Source organism: Furipterus horrens, unplaced genomic scaffold (assembly GCF_987537825.1).
Source record: "Furipterus horrens unplaced genomic scaffold, mFurHor1.1.pri manual_scaffold_6, whole genome shotgun sequence".
Taxonomy (NCBI): domain Eukaryota; kingdom Metazoa; phylum Chordata; class Mammalia; order Chiroptera; family Furipteridae; genus Furipterus; species Furipterus horrens.
In genome coordinates this window covers 167,690,819-167,709,117 of record NW_028327176.1, presented here as the reverse complement: position 1 = coordinate 167,709,117, position 18,299 = coordinate 167,690,819, and the positions used below count along the sequence as shown (strand labels likewise).

General features: G+C 35.6%; 1 long non-coding RNA gene and 1 pseudogene across 1 annotated transcript in view; one reads left to right on the top strand and one right to left on the bottom strand.

Annotated features, from left to right (window-relative positions):
* Positions 1 to 18,299, bottom strand: part of LOC150007778 (uncharacterized) — an 81,546-nt gene that overhangs the window by 20,222 nt on the left and 43,025 nt on the right. The window lies entirely within an intron of this gene.
* On the top strand, positions 16,308 to 17,232 carry LOC150007779 (small ribosomal subunit protein uS5 pseudogene; annotated as a pseudogene).

The following is an 18,299-nucleotide window of genomic DNA, read 5'->3' as shown; positions in this document are numbered from 1 at the left end:
TAATATGGCCAATATAGATCAGTATAACCCACATAAACAAAAGCTCACAAGTCCCCAGTTTTACAATATTTTCACTGAAGTATCATTTCTATTGAGGGTCACAGACTGCCTACCCCTAATATTACTTAGAGAAGTATTTTTCACCCAAAATTTCAATAAGATATACTGTCTGTAAAATTCTGTAACAAGCTGAAGTGACCAGGCTGACATAGTAGCTGAGTGGCCCCCCATGACACCAAGCTCCTGTTTTAATTGGTCCCTCAGCAAAATTCCAGTTTAGTACACATCATGACCCTTCAATCCAAGAAATTTAGATGTCCTTGCTTCTCTTGCTAGTACAGAAAACAAAGCCATCATCCTGACTTTTTTGTATCTTCACGTGGTTCTTAGTACTACATCTTATACATACTAAGTGCCGAATGAATTTTTATTATATATGTTGACTAGGAAGACAAATTATCTTGAATTTTCATAAAGATTTTTCAAATATACATTTTCTAATGAATAATTAACATGCTAGTTACAATTTTCATTTCTCCTCATTCAAACAGTTGTTGGCATGTTTTGGTTATGAGTTTAAAAGTAATACAATTCCACTTCATTTATTTTTTTTTTAAACTAATTTAGGCTTCATGATAATTATATACTGGATTTGTCCAAAATAGTAATAATTAGTAAATTATATTAAAATATACTAAAAATATACTGAAAATACTATAGAGATGGTATTACATGAACCCTGCAATGTCTTTAAAAGGGATAAATTATTCTTTTGAAGTAGATTAGGACTTTGAACATTAGGAGTTTACTCATCTACTTTAGAAGAGGCAACTGTGATAAATATTAAAAATTAGAATGTTTATCTGAAGCTTCTGAGTATAAATTGGTCTATAAATGTTATAAAATACTTCCTTCTGATCCAGCCAGAATCCCCATGAAATCAACCCAGCTAATGTGAGTTGGTTCTTCTTAGTCTGACACCAAAAAATAAAATTAAATGGGATGCTAGGAAAAAGGGGAGGAGGAAGGTCCTAACAACCTGAACTTGACCCACTTTAAATGTGATTATTTTCCCCAACAACCTTGCATATCTTTGGTTATTACCAAGCAACATGCAACTAAGACCATTTCCTACAGTAAGTTTTACGTGAGCCAATTAAAGGCATACACCGAGAACTAATAATCAAACCCAGATTTCACTGGGCAACTTCATTCCTTTGATTATTGTGTTATTTCCTGCATGTCTAAGGGCATGATTTGTTTTTTAATTTTTAAAGTTTTAGATTTAATTCCTGCTACTCCTTATGTTATGAATTTGCCTGAAGTCCGGTTTACATCCCATTTCCTTCCTGAAATCTTCAATGTCTTTCTTCCCCATGATCTCATCTGGTTTAAATGCCAGGAGGATCTTTTATGCTCACCCATTATGACTTCCTCATTTTACAGCGAGGACAACAAGGTCACAGTGGTGACTTGCCCAAGGTTAAACAACTAGAAACAAACAGGGCCCAAACCAGACTTACTGTCCTGGATTCCAGGCAATTTACTGTCAAAACCACAACACTGCCACTTAATTCTCTTCTCTCATGTTTTATTAACAGTTTCATGACTATGTATTTTGTTTCTCCTCAAAAATTTTCATCTCAAGAGCAAGGACCATAGCCTCAATGTAGCAAAGCCTTGAGCTTATGATCTTAATAAATATCTTAGTTTAAATTAAATCAGAAAAAAAAAATTTTAGAGGCATTTTTAAATAGAGAGGGCAAGCTGCTAAGACAGTGGTATATCTTAGCAATGACTATTCAGTAAACTGAAAGCCAAGGAAGAATAGAGAACGTGGCACACTATTTTGCATAGTGTCAAACTTAAATTTGTGAATTTCCTTGCTCTTTTGACTGAAGTGAAGGGGAGGAGTGTGACATCATTTTTAAAACATAATTTGAGTCCTTGCTTTTTTTTTTTTTTTTTTGAAGAAACAGAACACACAAACTGTTTTCATTATCAAATATTCACACCTTTCATAAAAGCTTTCTTAGTATAAAGATCCATTACTCTGCAGAGTTCAGAGAACTTTGTTAAGGTTTTTAATATATGTTACAACATGGACGAACCTTAAAGACATTAAGCTAAGTGAACTATGCCAGACACAAAAGGACAATTATTGTACAATTCCACTTATATGAGGTATGTAGAATAGTAAAATACACAGATACAGAAAGTAGAACAATAGTTATGAGAGTCTAGGGGGAGGAGGAAAGGGGAGTTATTGTTCAATGAGCATAGAGTACAGGATGTTTAAGAAGTTCTGGATATGAACAGTGATGATTACACAATAATGTGAATGCATATAATGCTACTGAACTATACACTTAAAATGATAAAAATTTTAAATATATATTTTACTATAATAAAAAATTAAATGGTAGCATATGTGATGATGAAAACCAGGGGTATAAAGCATGTATGTGATATTTTAGCTATTTGGAAGCAACCGTTCTGTTTCATTCCATTGTTCATCATCATGTAGACACAGCCTCTGGGAGTATGTTATTGATGAGCATAAAAGACTCCCTTGCAGGTTTTTTCAACAATAAATTATTTTAATTGTCAAGACACAAGTGTTTTGTGTTTAATTAATGATTGCATGCCTTCCTTAGATGTTAAAACCTACTTTACAGAAGTTGGGCCTCAGGAACTTAGTTGCTCAAATTTTTTTTTCTACACTTGGAAGTCTTTACTACCTTTGAACTGTCATATTTTACTGTAGTGTTCCATAATTCATTCTTAGTCATACAAGTTTATCTGGAGTTGTTCCTTGTGGGATGAAACACCAGCAAAACTATGGACTTCTGAAGTATGTTCAACATTAAATACAATGGTTTTCTTCTACATGTAGAAACACTGGCCTCATAATAGATTTTACCTTAGCAATTGGGGAAATATTTTCTAATACAATAAACTCTCAAACAGGATAAAGGGATGTAGGGTAGAATTTTCCTGGAAACTAAAGAAATTGCTCAATTTTTTCAAGAATTCCCAAAATAATTTTGCTAATTAATATATAAACCCTTTTTTAATTATGAAATTATCTACTTATATCTATTTAAAATAATAATTTGAAATAATTATAGTAAATGCTATTTTAGTTCTAGTAATTAACTGTTATTAACAAAGACACACAAGTCTTTTTAAAAAATATAATAACAGTAATAATAATTAGAATGATGATGGAACAGTCTCTTCACTTTTATAGAATACCATAATTGGAAAAGCACCCAAAACCTTATCAATATACAACTTGGTCTCCCCTTTAGGATCTAAATTATTTTTAAAAAACCTAAAACAGAGATGAGAAGAATAAGTTTTCGTCATGACCTTTGTGGTTTACACTGTTCTAAGCAAATAAAGACAAAAAAAAGAAAAAGAAAAACAATAAAGAACTCTAAACTCTAAATGGGACTGAGGATATAATATTGATAAATATGTAAACATTTCCATATACACATGCACATACACAGCGTCTTAAACATTGTGATAGGTTCTACAATTCTATTAGCACACTCTATTTTAGGAGCAAAGTTTAACTGAAACGCCCTTCTGGGTGGGACTGAGAACATATTTAAAAACTCAGTCTTCACTAAGTGATAGTATCTCCTAGTGGTTGGGTACATATGCTCTCAAGCCAGGTTAAATTTAATTCTTAACCCTTCTATTTGCTATCAGTGTGACCTCAGAAAATTTACTTAATCTTCTGTGGCCCAGTTTTTATAATGTGTGAAAGATGGTTCCTACCTAATATGTTTATGAAAGAGGAACAACTTCCTTAATACACATTAACACTTCGGACTGTATCTGCACATACTAAGCACACACAAAGCAGTAGTAGTAGTTGTTGTTGTTGTTATTTAAGATATTATTTTACATAGGTTGCAAATTTCCACATATCCTTATGAACTAGCATCTGTACTCAAGTTGGGGGACCCCTGTAAATTCCTCTGATGAAACATTTTAGGAATACGTTCAACTTGTATTGAGTAGAATGATAGCTTAGAAGCCAATGCATGAAACTAATTTTCAGGAGATGATGTGTAGCATTTCCCTCTGAAAATATTAAGAAAGAAACAACTAACTCTCTTTTCTGAATGACTCAAATATTCACCTGCTCAAAGGCAGACAATTAAACAAGTGAATCGTGTGAGGTTCCCTTGAGCCCCATCATTCCTTTTTCTGCAGGTATTAGTCATCAGGCTCTCAAGAGGATCCATGGCCTTTCCTGTTTGAGGCCTCATGAAGGCTTTACTTCCATTTGCCTTTCCTCTACCTAACAGGATTTTTCAGGAAATGGATAGCATTTCAATATTGGAAATAACTGATGATTTCCAGGGCTTCTTGAGGTTAACACAGTCTTGCTGTGTTGGGCGTAGGCCTCTTGTAGCTGGATGACACAGTGAGAAGGGGCTACTATGTGATATTAACTGGTGTACAGCAAGGAATCCCTTTCATGGCAATAGATTCTATGAGTGCTAATGGGTCCCTCTCTCAGCTCTTGGCACAAAAGGTAGGAGTTCGCATTAACCCTATTCAAATGGGTTCATGAAAAGGGGGCAGTTTCATTGCCCTTGTGACCAAGTGGGTCCCTGTCCAGGCTGCGCTGACCTCTCCATTGACCCTTTACTATGTCACATCAGGGAGCTTCAAAGAGCCAGTCTATTCACTTGTGTCCTTTTCTGTTAAATATCCAATACACTGTTTAGTTTGATAGTGACTCAAAGGGAAAGAACTTAAATAAGTAGTTCTTCCAACCCAGACCAACTCTGTTAGTCTGTTCTCATTCACTCACATTTGTTGTTAGGATATGTTTATTACAGTCTGTTTGGGTTTAGAAAGTAACATATATTTCAGTCCCTGTCTTCCTTTTCATGCAATTTTAGTAATATATGAATAATATTAACAAGAAAATAGCTGGCAAAAGCAAGCTATTACACTTCTACAGTCCAACCTCCTATTGTGATGTTTAGGACACCTTCTTTTTCTCCAATAACACCAAAATTAAGAAAATGCAAACACAGTTATCAGAAACCATTCTCCTCTTTTAATTTGAGAACCTTTATAATTCTAAAACTTTTCCCCACCCAGCCTCTGCTCTCCACAGCCCCTAATATATTATGTATTAAGCAGTAACAATATACCAAATTCTATAAAAGACATAATATCCAACAATTACCTACTAGGTTCACAATCTATGCTACAGCTGGCTGCAAGAGCTAGAAGCTGTCACCTGAGATTTTTTTGCACTTGGAGGTGATCCAAGAAAAAATCCTTCCTATCAAGATTTTTAGTCTGGGCCAGTAATACCTCCTTCAGAATACTTGTTCAGGTGACATTTTACCATTCCAATGATAGCACTAAAGGGATACAGTAAAGAAAAAAACTAATTCTAAAAATGCCACAAATTCCAAGAGAATCAGACTGCCTGCCTATTCACCACCCCAACAGTCATAGCCTGTAACAGCCCAGAGCCTGTGCCTTTGGTCATGCCTTAGACCATTAGTCGCCTATGTCCCTGAAATTAACCCATGAAAGTGGCATGACACTCACAAAACACAGGGCAGATCTGAATTACATACATCTCTAGTGAGAACCAAGTGGAAAATTCTGAACCCTCTCGACTTCCCCCAGTTCTTTCCTTCTTTATAAATTGCCAGAACAATAGCAAAAAGTGCTTTTCTTGGTATTATTTTATGTTGTCTCTCTGTTCTCTTCTCTCCTCTCCCTTCCCACCAAGTCTAAAACCCCTAGGGATCTCTGGCGTCAAGGGTGCTAGTCTGTTACCTTAGAGACTGTTTCTTTACAAGGCAATGGAGTGGCAGAGGGCATGCCTTTGCTGCTTACCTTGGCAGCTGTGAATTGCCGAATGCTGCTCTCATGAATGCAAGTCATTCACTGCCATCTGGACATGCCCACAGGTATAAACATTTTTTCATGAAAGAACCAGGGAATACACCTTGCACCAATAAATCTCTTGAATGACAAGCAAAGCCAACTCACATGTTGGAACAGCTATATCTCATTAAAATGGACAAAAGTCTCTAAAGGCATTGCTGCTAATTGCTTCCAGACAAGGTCAAATTAAATGTTTACTCTATACATCCTTCAGCCTTATCAGGTAAACAGTATGAGTCAGGATAGGGGATGAGGTATGAAAAAGGTATAAAGAGGCTGTCAGCTTAAAGTGGATGACCACTAAGTTTGACCCAAGAATAAATACACTACCTTAAAGAGTCTGGAGAGGTTATCCATTTCTTACTAGCATTTCTGTAGATGGAAACCCAAGAGGAGGGATTTTTTTCCCTTGGCTTGGTGAAATAAGACTGGCACTTACCCCATTCAAAGGCATTTTTATATTCCTCATAAACAAACATTACAGATGAAATTCTTAACATATTTATAAAAGCATAGACTGTACTTGATTGGGGGTGAAGGAGGAGGATGAAAGGGCTTTGTTAATATTTCCTTGTAAACAAAGTCACTATGAACATTGGAATTTAGTGATATCCAGCTTTAATTTTTCTATATATCGAATTTTTTATTGAAACATTGTTATACCTGGTATGAAACTTTTAAATAATTTACTAGTTTCTTAGGTATGATGTCTTTCATATATCTCTGCCATAATCATTCACACACATACACCAACAGAAGTAAAAAATATATATAATTCTAGCCACATTCAAGTTTACATAACCAATATACCAAGACCTCCCCTAGAAAGAGATGAGGGAAGAGAAATCTTAGGCAAAAAATAGTTGACAATATTTCTAATATGCCAAAAATAAGGCAACAGGAATAAAGAACAAAGAACTGTGGGTAAAGGATAAGCAGACATCAGGGTTTTCCTAATTTGGCCACTTGCAAAGAAACAAAGTTATCTAAAAATCTTTACAAACTGATTAAAGGACCAGGGAGTTGACCAGGTAAATTGCTACAAAGATTACATCACTCTTAATACCCCTGCCACACCACTGATTAATCTGGTCTGGTCTCAGACACAACTTGGGATGGAACTAGGACGTTTGTAACAACATATCCTCTTGCCATAACAAGATGTGATATGTTTTCCTTCCTTTGTGATAAAGCGTTCCAGTTTAGTAAGAATCTTTGTTTACCAGACATAAAAATGTTGATTTTCAAGCTGTTAAATTGACCTTGGGTTTTTCTCTCCCTCCCCTCTTTGCCTTTTGCCTTTAAAAGTTCAGGATGTCTTAAACAGTAACTGTTACATTCTGTCTAGCAAGCCTGGACTGTGGACAGTGATCTAACCTCTTGGAAAAAAACATGGAGTTCACCCAAAAACTGAGAGACATTCTCTTGCCCCAGCCGCCAGCTCATAGGTTTCAAAGCTCTAGGACAGATCTCATGAACAGCTTGAGACTCTAGTATGTAAGCTGGTAGCGCCAACTCAAACACAGAGAGCACTTCAACAGGTATAAACAGCAACCACACACCAGCCAGGTCCCAGAAGGCAGGCACTGAGGGGGTAAAAACCAGGCCGCAGTCCCCTGCCTGCGTCACTCTGCGTCAGACCCCTCCTGTGTCTGGGACACATGGAGAAAGAGAACCTTCCCAATTGGACTGGAACTTGAAAAAGTCAGAAGTCGCATGTTAAGTGAATAGAGAAATAGTTTTCCTCTTGGAAAAAGGAAGGTCTTGCTTGCTTACACACATACACACATACACATTCACAACATCTCTGCAGCGATCAGTCACCTATAATCATTCTGATTTGCTTGAGAGAAGCAAAACTAGCCTTTGATTAGATATGTAAAAAATAAAGCCATTACTTTTTCCTTTGGGGATTCTGCTCTCTTGCCTTAGAGTATTCTCAGCATCCACACTTGAAGGGCCTACCACACTCTTTCAAACATGCTTGGCTTTCGATACAGTATTAACATCCATTGCTGGCCTCAAGCTTTCAATACGGACACAGCCACTAACCTCAATGACTCCAGATCAGTATGTATGGCTATGCTGAATGCCACCATAGAGCTTTTCAGACATAAAAACACTGAACTTCCTGGGGAGTATCCCTTTAGTCCACTGAATTTTTAAAGCTAGACTATCAACCATTATAGGTGTTATTAACTTATACAACAATTTTCTAACATAAGATGTAAGAACATTCTATTCCCCTCGGAGAGTTTGTCAGCTAATTACCTTTTTATATAGGCAATTGCTTATTTTTAAGTTCATATTTATTTGTACTTCTTTTTTATTTTGTACTTAATTGTAGTTCACTCAATAAACTTTATTTTGATAACTATCAAATTGTTGGTTTTTACTCATTCACTCAACTAGCATTTGTTGCTATTACAAATATGATAATTTATATCTCCATCATCAAGAAATATGGAATCGCTTTGGAAAAGTAGACTTCAAAATTATACATTAGAAAGTTTGCCATTCAAAATCCCTCAATCACTCCTATATTTTCAGTAACCGCCATTAAATTATCTGTGGAAGCACATATCTGAATTTTCCAGGGAATTTTATGGGGTTACAAGTCACAGAAAACATGGTTTGTGCTACAAAGGGACTCACAACCTGGGTAGATTAAAATGTGTCTCACTTGTCTCATTTATATTTGGAATCTGAGACATAAAATAAGCCTCTCTCTAAAAGCCACAGAGTTACAATATCATTGAATGTTACAACCAACAACAATTAATAAGGCATGTGTGTGGATATGTGCCAGTCAAATTACAAATGACTGGATGTGACCTGTTCAAATTTGAAAAATTATGTAGGGATATTCAAATCAGGGATATTCGAATCATTTTGATTATTAGCTCTGTCTGGAGCTAAATAGAAGAAACAAACTTTTGTCCAAGTGGGGACTGGCCTCTGCTTCAAAGTTATTAAAATCTGAACATGTGTAAAGTACTTTGTAAAAGGTTCCCTGGAATACAGCAGTAACTTGACCCTAACATCACTAATAAGCCTTCATAATGAAGTGACCCTTACATTGGTTTTGAACGCACCTGAAAGGCTTCTCAAATCTGGATGAAGCCATCTGGCTCTTAAAACAAAGGGTTTTGTGTAATGAATAATTATTTTTCTATTTATGAATATACAGAGTTAATCAGCTTTATAAAACTTAGGAAGAAAGCTATTTTTCTTTTGATTTACTTGAAAGTAAAAATTTCAGACTTAATTGGATCACTCATTTTTTGTATTATTACTTTAGTTACAGTGTGGATCCAGCCTTAAAGGTTACATAAATGTCATTTTAGTGAAATTAAATGGGCTAACATGAACTATTGAGGTCTGTACAAAAATAGTCCAGCCATTGTTAATATAACAAGAATAGTTTGAGGGACATCAGTGTAACCTGGCAGCCAAGGAGAGTGGCCTGGAATCTGCATGCGTGAACGATGACAACTTCACTGTACTAGTCAGTGGGGTAGTAGATGGCAATGAGTGAGCATGTGTACTGTGTGGCCGTCCCCATTCAAAATGACTGAGCAAGTAGAGCAACGAATCTGCATCAGATTTTGCATTAAGCTTGAATATTTCTCCATGGAAACTATTCAGATGATTCAGAAGGCTTTTGGGGATGATGCAATGAGCGCAGTGCAAATAAAAATGTATCACAAATGCTTCAAAGATGGTCAAGAATCTGTTGAAAAGGATCCATGTTCTGGAAGGCCTGAAACAATCACAACACCTGAGAATGTCAAACATGTATGGGCTGCAATCAACAAAGACTGGCAACTGACAGTGCAAGAACTAGAAGCTGATCTGGGGATTCCAAAAAATACTGTGTCCAAGACTTTGATGCAGGATCTTGGCATGAAATGTGTCATGTCAAAGTTCGTTCCACAGTTACTGCTACCAGAGCAGAAGGAACATTGCGCTATAATTGCTAATGACTTGATTCAAACCACTACCAATGAACCAGAATTCCTCAAGAAGGTCACATCCAGAGAAGAACTGTGGGTCAATGGCTATGATCCAGAAATGAAGGCTCAGTAGTCCCAATGGAAGTCGCCTGGTTTCTCCACACCTAAAGGAGGCACAGAAAAGTCACAGCAAGATCAAGACCATGTTAACTGTGTTTTTTGATTGGAAAGGTGTTGTCCTTCATGAGTACATCCCTCCAGGCCTAACAATTAATAAGGAGTACTGCCTCAATGCTCTTTGTCAGTTGAGAGATGCAATACAATGAAAACAGCCCCAACTATGGGAAATTGGTGGTTGGCAGCTTCATCATGACAATGCACCCTCTCTTGCATCATGTCTCGTGCAGAGGTTTTTGGCAAAACATCAAATCATCCAGGTGTCTCAGCCCCTACACAGCCCATATTTGGTGCCCTGCAACTTCTGGCTTTTCACAAAACTAAAGTCACCTTTGAAAGAGAAGAGATTTCAAACCATCAGTGAGATTCAGGAGTATACGACGGGATAGATGATGGTGAATGGGAGAACTGTGTGTGGTCCCAAGGTGCCTACTTTGAAGGGGACTGAGGCATCATTGTCCTATGTACAATGTTTCTTGTATATTCTTCAATAAATGTCTATTTTCCATATAACATGGCTGAATACTTTCTGGGCAGACCTCATACATTATGTTAATAGATTATGTGCTCTCAACTAAGAATGAGAGGACAGGTTTCCTGCTAGTTTTACTTGGTGTTCTCTGTTGCCCAAATCCTCTGCAATTTGCATAGAAATCTAGATTTGCTGATTTCAATCAACATCAAGCATTTGTGAGCCTGTTGACATATACCCTTTCTTTTTCTGCTCACAACAATGTTATTTTTATGTGTACTATTGCCTCCCTATTTCAGATACAAAAACAAATTCATAAAGTACCATTCTCAATGCCATACTGCTAATAAACAATGGGGCCAGGATTCCAACCTGGTCAGTCTAGGATCTAAAGTCTTTTGAATGCATTGTGCGCAGTTCCTTACTCCAGACCTTGATATGCTCACATATACCATGTCTGTGTTACAACATATAGAATTTGTACATGGGTCCAGGATAAGAATTATCAGCAACCAACAAAAATCACCATGTTAAAGATAAAACATTAAAGGCATTGCATTTCCACTAAAGACAGGAAAAAGGTACAGAAGTATGTTATCAGCATGATTATTCAACATTATGCAGGGTATTCTGGCTAATGCAAAAAAGACAGCAAGAAAGAATTAAATGTTTAAAAAAAGACAAGTCATTTTTGCAGACATGATACTACATCAAGAAAATTCATGAAAATCAAATAAATTTTTATTTTCATAAGCTATTCAACAGTTAATAGTTTTCCTTTTACACTAAAAGTAATTGATTACTGAAATAACTGGAAAATTTCCATTCACACTAGCAAAAATAATTTAAATAACAAAAATAAGCTTAGCATAAGTGGGGTAAAGCATATATTTTTTTAAAGAGAATTATACTATATTAATGCATTACACAAGGAAAGACCTAAATAAATGGAGACACCATGCTCCTGGATAAAAGGTCTCACTATTATAAAGATGTAAATTATCTCCAAATTAATCTATAAATTCAATGCATTCTCAATAAGATTGAAAATGACAACTGACAAGTTGATTCTAAACTTCATGTAAATATAAGATACATTTAAAAGGTGGGCATTGCTTTTTAAGATATATATATTATTTTTTAAACCCATGGTAAATAAAAATAATGGGATATTAGCCTAGAAGCAGTCATATAGATCAGAACAGAATATATACAAATAGAGCCATGACTAAAAGATAAATTGTTAGATAATAAAGGGGATATTTCAGTCCATGAGGAAAGGATGGAACTATCTATGCCAAAAACATGGGATGAGGGGAGGGTGGAGTATAGCCTTCCTTAGCCTAATAAAAAAATGATCATATAATTCACAGACATGGCAGTACAAATGGGGAAAAAGAAAATAAGTTATATAGTAGCCTTAATACATGCACAAAAATAAATTCTGGATGTCGAAAAACTTTATGCAAAATATTTTTAAAATATGAAATTAATAAGAAAAAATGAAAATGTACAGTGGTACTGCCTTTCTCAAGGATAACTTGATAATAGTTTTAAAATTAAAATGTACATAGCCTTAAACCCAGCAATCTTTTTGGTATCTCTTTAGTGAAATGTGAACAAAAAAAGTATGTTTCAATGATTTAATGATAATTTTGTTGTAATATTGAAAAATCGTAATACCCTAAAGGCTCTTCCCTCAAAAGGAAAATCATTAGGTGAATAAAATATACCCATACAATGGAATCCCTTGTAACAAATCAAAAGGATAAGGGGATATATCTGTATAGACATAAATAAATCTCAAAATAGAGACATTAAAGAAAAATACGTGCCATGTATCATTCAAGATTTTTAAGTAAAGAAATTAAAAATAAGAACAAGTCAGATGAAGAGTATAAAGAAAGATATATATCTGTGAATAGAAAAAATACATACTGGTCTCTGATTCTTTTTGTTGACACATAGCTTCTAAATTTCTGGAATTTGGGGGGTGATAAGAGTCTCTTTTGTTCCAAAGAGACAACTCTTGCTGGGCTCCAGGATAGCTTCAGAAAAACCACACCATGATCCCCATCCTCCAGAAGAGAAAAGTGCCTACATGATAAGGCCTCCATAAAAATCCCAGAAGTACAGGATTAGGACAGCTTCCAGGATGGTGAACACATCCACACACTGGGAGGGTGGCACACCCTACCCCATGGAGACAGAAACTTCTAGACTTGGAACTCTTCTGGACCTTGTCCTATATATCTCTTCAACTGGCTCTTCATTTGTATCCTTTACTATATCCTTTTTAATAAACCATTAACATAAGCAAAGGTTTCCCTGAGCTCCATGAGCCAGTCTAGCAAATCATTGGACCCAAAGAGGGAGTCATGAGAATCTTAATTTATAGCTGGTCAGTCAGAAGTCCTAATGACAACTTGAGACTAGAGTCTTAAGTAGAGAAAGGCAGTTTTGTGGAACCAAGCCCTGAACCTGTGGGATCTGCACTAACTCTGGTCAGTGTCTGAATTAAGCTGAATTTCAGGACACCTAATTGGTGCCACAGAATTGCTTTGTGTGGGAACCCCTCCACCCCCCACATGAGATGGTGAATAACTAGACTGTGAGTAAAGGAGAACACAGAGGTTTTTTCTAGGCAACATCAAACTGGGAAAAGAAATGGAATATTGGGAAAAGAGAGCCAATATTACTCTTATTTGGCTCTTTTACAAAAGATTTTATGTGAATTCTCCCAAAATTAACTAAAATTGCAGTGCAATACCAAACAAAATCCCACTTGTTTTCTTTTTAGAACTTGACAATTGATCATTTAGGAAAAAATGCCGAAAATGTAGCTAAATACAGTTTTGTGAAAGAGTAATGAGAAAAAACTTGTTTACTAAACCTCTACACTTACTAAAGTTAAAATAATTAAGACAGTGTGGTATTGGTTCAGAAAAAGACTGGTAGATCAAAGGAATAGAATAGAGAGTCTGGAAATAGATCTCTGTATATTAGTTGAGACTTTTTCTTTTCAAGGAGCATTCTAAGTCTAATTTGCTTAAACAAAACAAAAAGAAATGCATTAAGGAACAGCAACAAAAGGTAAAAACCAATCTATATGCACACATGCTCATAGCAGCATTATTTACAATAGCTAAAAGGTGGATGCAACCCAAGTGTTTATCAACAGATAAATGGTTAAATAAAATATGATATATACATAAAATGGAACATTACTCAGCTTTAAAAGGAGGGAAATTCTAACATGTTACAAAACAGATGAACCCTTAAGACATTATGGTAAGTGAAATAAACCAGACAGAGCAAGACAAATACTGTATGATTCCACTTCTATGAGGTACTTAGAATAGTCAAATTCATACAGACAGAAAGTAGAATGGTGTACCAGGGACCGGAGGAGAAGGGGAACTAGGAATTATCACACAATAAGTATGGAGCCTCAGTTTGAGAAGTTGAAAAAGTTCTAGGGATAGATAGTAATGATGATTTCACAACAATGTGAATATACTGAAAGCCATTAAGCAGTACCCTTAAAAATGGTTAAAATAGTAAATTTTATCTTATGTATATTTTACCATAATAAAAAATTTCACAGGAAAAATAGAGATGGATCTGGGATTACTGAATAACCAAAATCAAGAAATTCAACATCATCAGGTCTGTCTTTCTATGACTTTTCATTGCATTTCTCTGCAAATTGGTTTCATTTATCTTTACTACAAAATACATTTCCCACATGGTGGGAAGCCCAGATGTCAAGTAACCCTTGAGTTTTATAATCAGTTTCAAATTCATTCAATTCCAAGACCAAAAATCCCAAGGAAGGGATTCACTGACAAAGCTCAGATCAGGTACCCGTACTTGACCCAGTTAAGTATGGCTTAAAGGGTGGAGTACCAGTGAACTAGACAATGGCTGTGTCATATAACTGATGAAGACAATATGCTAATTTTCTTTTGGTGATCAAATAATAAAAAAGTAGCTAATATGAGACTTTCATAAATGTATAGAGAAACAGATCTGCCACTTCTAACTGTATAAATACTTTGCATTGGACCAATTCTTGCCCCGAAAACATCTAGATAAGACTAATAAAATGTATCTGACAACAGCTTGAAGGTGTCACAGAACAGTCAAATGAGCCAATAGTTGGAGCAGGAATCTGAGATAAGCAGAAAGCTCTGATGGATCTACAGTAGAGTTTTTCCCACTCTAACGGAGATAATTAGACAAAAACTGGAGTTCAGAGCTGCTAAGGAAAATAGAATTTGAGTATTCAAGACTCCTGAAAAAAGAGAAAACCAGAGAAGTCAGATGGTGTTAAGTGGAATTAAGTTACTTACATTCCCCACAATGTGATAATGTAGCTCTAGTAAGTTAAGTATGAATGCTGTCAATTTTAGGGTAACTTAATAAAGATTTATAAAAGAAGGTACATATAACAAGCCAAAAGGGCAAAAAAATGAAATGATATAATTAATCCAGAAAAGAATAAGAAAAAAAAAGCAAAAAATTGATCAATTAGAAGGAAAAATGGCATTATAGTAGATTTAAACCCAAGTACAGGTAATTTTATTAAATGTAAATAATCTACTGGTAAATATTCTAATTCATGATAAAGAGTGTCAGTATGGATTTTAACAAGCTATATATTATTTAAAAGACTTGCCTCAAATAAAAGACACAAAAAGGATGAAGAAAAAAATCAAAAAGACATACCATGAAAAAGTTAAACAATGAAAACTATTATAGCTACACTAATAATAGCCAAAGACAAAAAAATATTAAGGGAGAAAGAATTATTTCAAACAGAAACTATAATTTATAATGATAATCCAAAGCAAGATAAAACAATCAAAATATACATATGCACCAGGTAACATAGGCTTAAAATATATAAAGCAAAAACTTTAATAGACATAAAAGGAGAAATAGACAAAGCCACAATAAAATACAGATTGTGACCACAGGAGGAGCAATTTGTAATGTCACTAGAACACACTACCCAACAACTGCAAGATATATATTCTCTTCAACTGCAAATAGAACATTCTCCAAAATTAATCATATTTTCAGCCATAGGGCAAGTCTCAAAAAGTTTGAAAGGAATGATACTATATTATGTTAGCATGTTTTCTAACCATAGTAAAGATTATACATCTATATGTTTCATGTACTCTGTTTCATGTATGTATATAGCTGTGAGTACATGAAACAGAGTTTACTTTTGTATTGTTATTTGTTGTATTTTCCATACAACTATAAACCTACTTTTGCCCCATCTTGTATTTGATAACAGAGTATAACATATATGTTCTCACCAAAAAACAAAGATAAATATGTGAAGTGATGAATGTGTTAATTAACTAAGTTTGGGGGAGTCCTTTCACAATGCATATATATATAAAATCACCATAATGTACGTTTAAATATTTTACAATTTTATTTGTTAATTATACCTGAATAAGCTGAAATTTCAAAAATATGTTAAATGTTTAAAATATTTGGTATAAAATATAAATAACATTGAATATCTAAAAATAAACAATTAAATATATACAATTCCCTCTACTACTAAGAAAACTAAATAAATGGAGGGTTACTCCATGCTTATGGATTAGAGGGCTCAATCCTGTAAAACTATAAATTCTCCCAAAGTTAGTGCATCAATTTAATGTAATCTCAATCAAAATCCAAGAGCTTATTTTAAATTGTATATGGACTTTATTTTTTCCTCCAGGAAACACCAAATGGCGGATGATGCCGGTGCTGCAGCAGGGCCTGGAGGCCCCGGGGTCCCCGGAATGGGAGGTGGCCGTGGCGGCTTCCAAGGAGGATTTAGCAGCAGCATCTGGGGCCAAGGTCGTGGTCAGGGTCGGGGTCGGGGCCGAGACCGTGGAGCTCGCGGAGGCAAGGCCGAGGACAAGGAGTGGATCTCCGTCACCAAGCTGGGCTACTTGGTCAAGGACATGAAAATTAAGTCCCTGGAGGAGATCTATCTTTTTTCTCTGCCCATCAAGGAATCTGAGATCATTGACTTTTTCTTGGGGGCATCCCTTAAGGACAAAGTTTTGAAGATTATGCCCATGCAAAAGCAGACACGTGCAGGTCAAAGGACCTGGTTCAAGGCATTTGTTGCCATTGGGGACTACAATGGACATGTTGGTCTAGGGGTTAAGTGCTCAAAGGAAGTAGCCACTGCCATCCGTGGGGCCATCATCCTGGCCAAGCTCTCTATTTTCCCTGTGTGGCGAGGCTACTGGGGGAACAGGATTGGCAAGCCCCACGTCGTCCCTTGCAAGGTGACTGGGTGCTATGGCTCTGTGCTGGTGCACTTCATTCCTGTTCCCAGGGGCACTGGTATTGTCTCAGCCCCTGTGCCCAAGAAGTTGTTGATGATGGCTGGTATCTATGACTGCTATACCTCAGCCAGAGACTGCATTGCCACCCTGGGCAACTTTGCCAAGGCCACCTTTGATGCCATCTCTAAGAGTTACAGGTATCTCACCTGAGACCTCTGGAAAGAGACTGTGTTCACCAAGTCTCCCTATCAGTAATTCATTGATCATCTTGTAAAGACCCACACCGGAGTTTCTTTTCAGAGGACCCAGGCTCCAGCTGTTGCCACCACATAATTTTGTACAAGGAAAATAAAGTGAATTAAGCCTGTTAAAAAAATAAATTAAAAAAAATTATATATGGAAACACAAAGGGAAAGGAATAACAAAGACAATATTGTAGAAGAAAAAAGTAGAGGACCTGCACTATTTGTTCTCAAGCACGTGATTTTGACAAAGCGTAGATAAATCAACAAATCAAACAGGATAGTCCAGAAAAGCAGACATATACGGTCATCTGATTTACAACAAAGACACCACTGTAGCACTTTTCAATAAATGGTGCAGTCAGTTGGGCTATCTACGTCAGGGAAATATGAGTGTTGACTGCTTTTCTTACACCACATAAAATCAATTTACAATGGATTACAGATCCAATGAAGAAAGACAAAACAATAAAATGTCTAGTAAAACCACAGAGAGTGCCTTCATGACCTTGGATAGGCCAAGATTTTCTAAGCAAGACACAAAAGTCACCAATTTTAAAGAAAACATTGAAAAGGTAGACCATTAAAATGAAGAACTTATTTTTTAATGACATGATTAAGAAAAAAAATCTCTAATTTTATATATTAAGATACACACACACACACACACACACACACACACACACACACCAAGGGACATATCCCAGAAAAAGAAAAAACTCCAACTAAAATAATACAAAAAAGAAAGCCAATTTTAAAATGGGCATAAGACTTGAAAAGATACTTCATAATGGAAGATAATCAAAAGACTGATAATCATATGAAAAAGTACTGACCTTCATTAATTATCAGAAAAATACAATTAAAACCATAATAATATACCATTACATACCGATCAGGGTGACCAAAAATGTTAAAATAATATCAAGAATTGACCAGTATGTACAACTGGTGCTAGCTTACATTGCTGTCATTGTAATAATTTGGCACAATTCAGAAAACATTTAAATCACAACTAACTTTATGAATTATCAATTCTATTCTGAAGTAAATGTGTGACAGATATATGTAGGTATACAGTTTATATGCTTGATTGTCTTATGTGTCTGTTACAAAGAACATGACTATGGTTCTTGATAATTTACATATATTCTCAGAATAGAATCCCAGACAGATAAATGAACTATTGAGATCT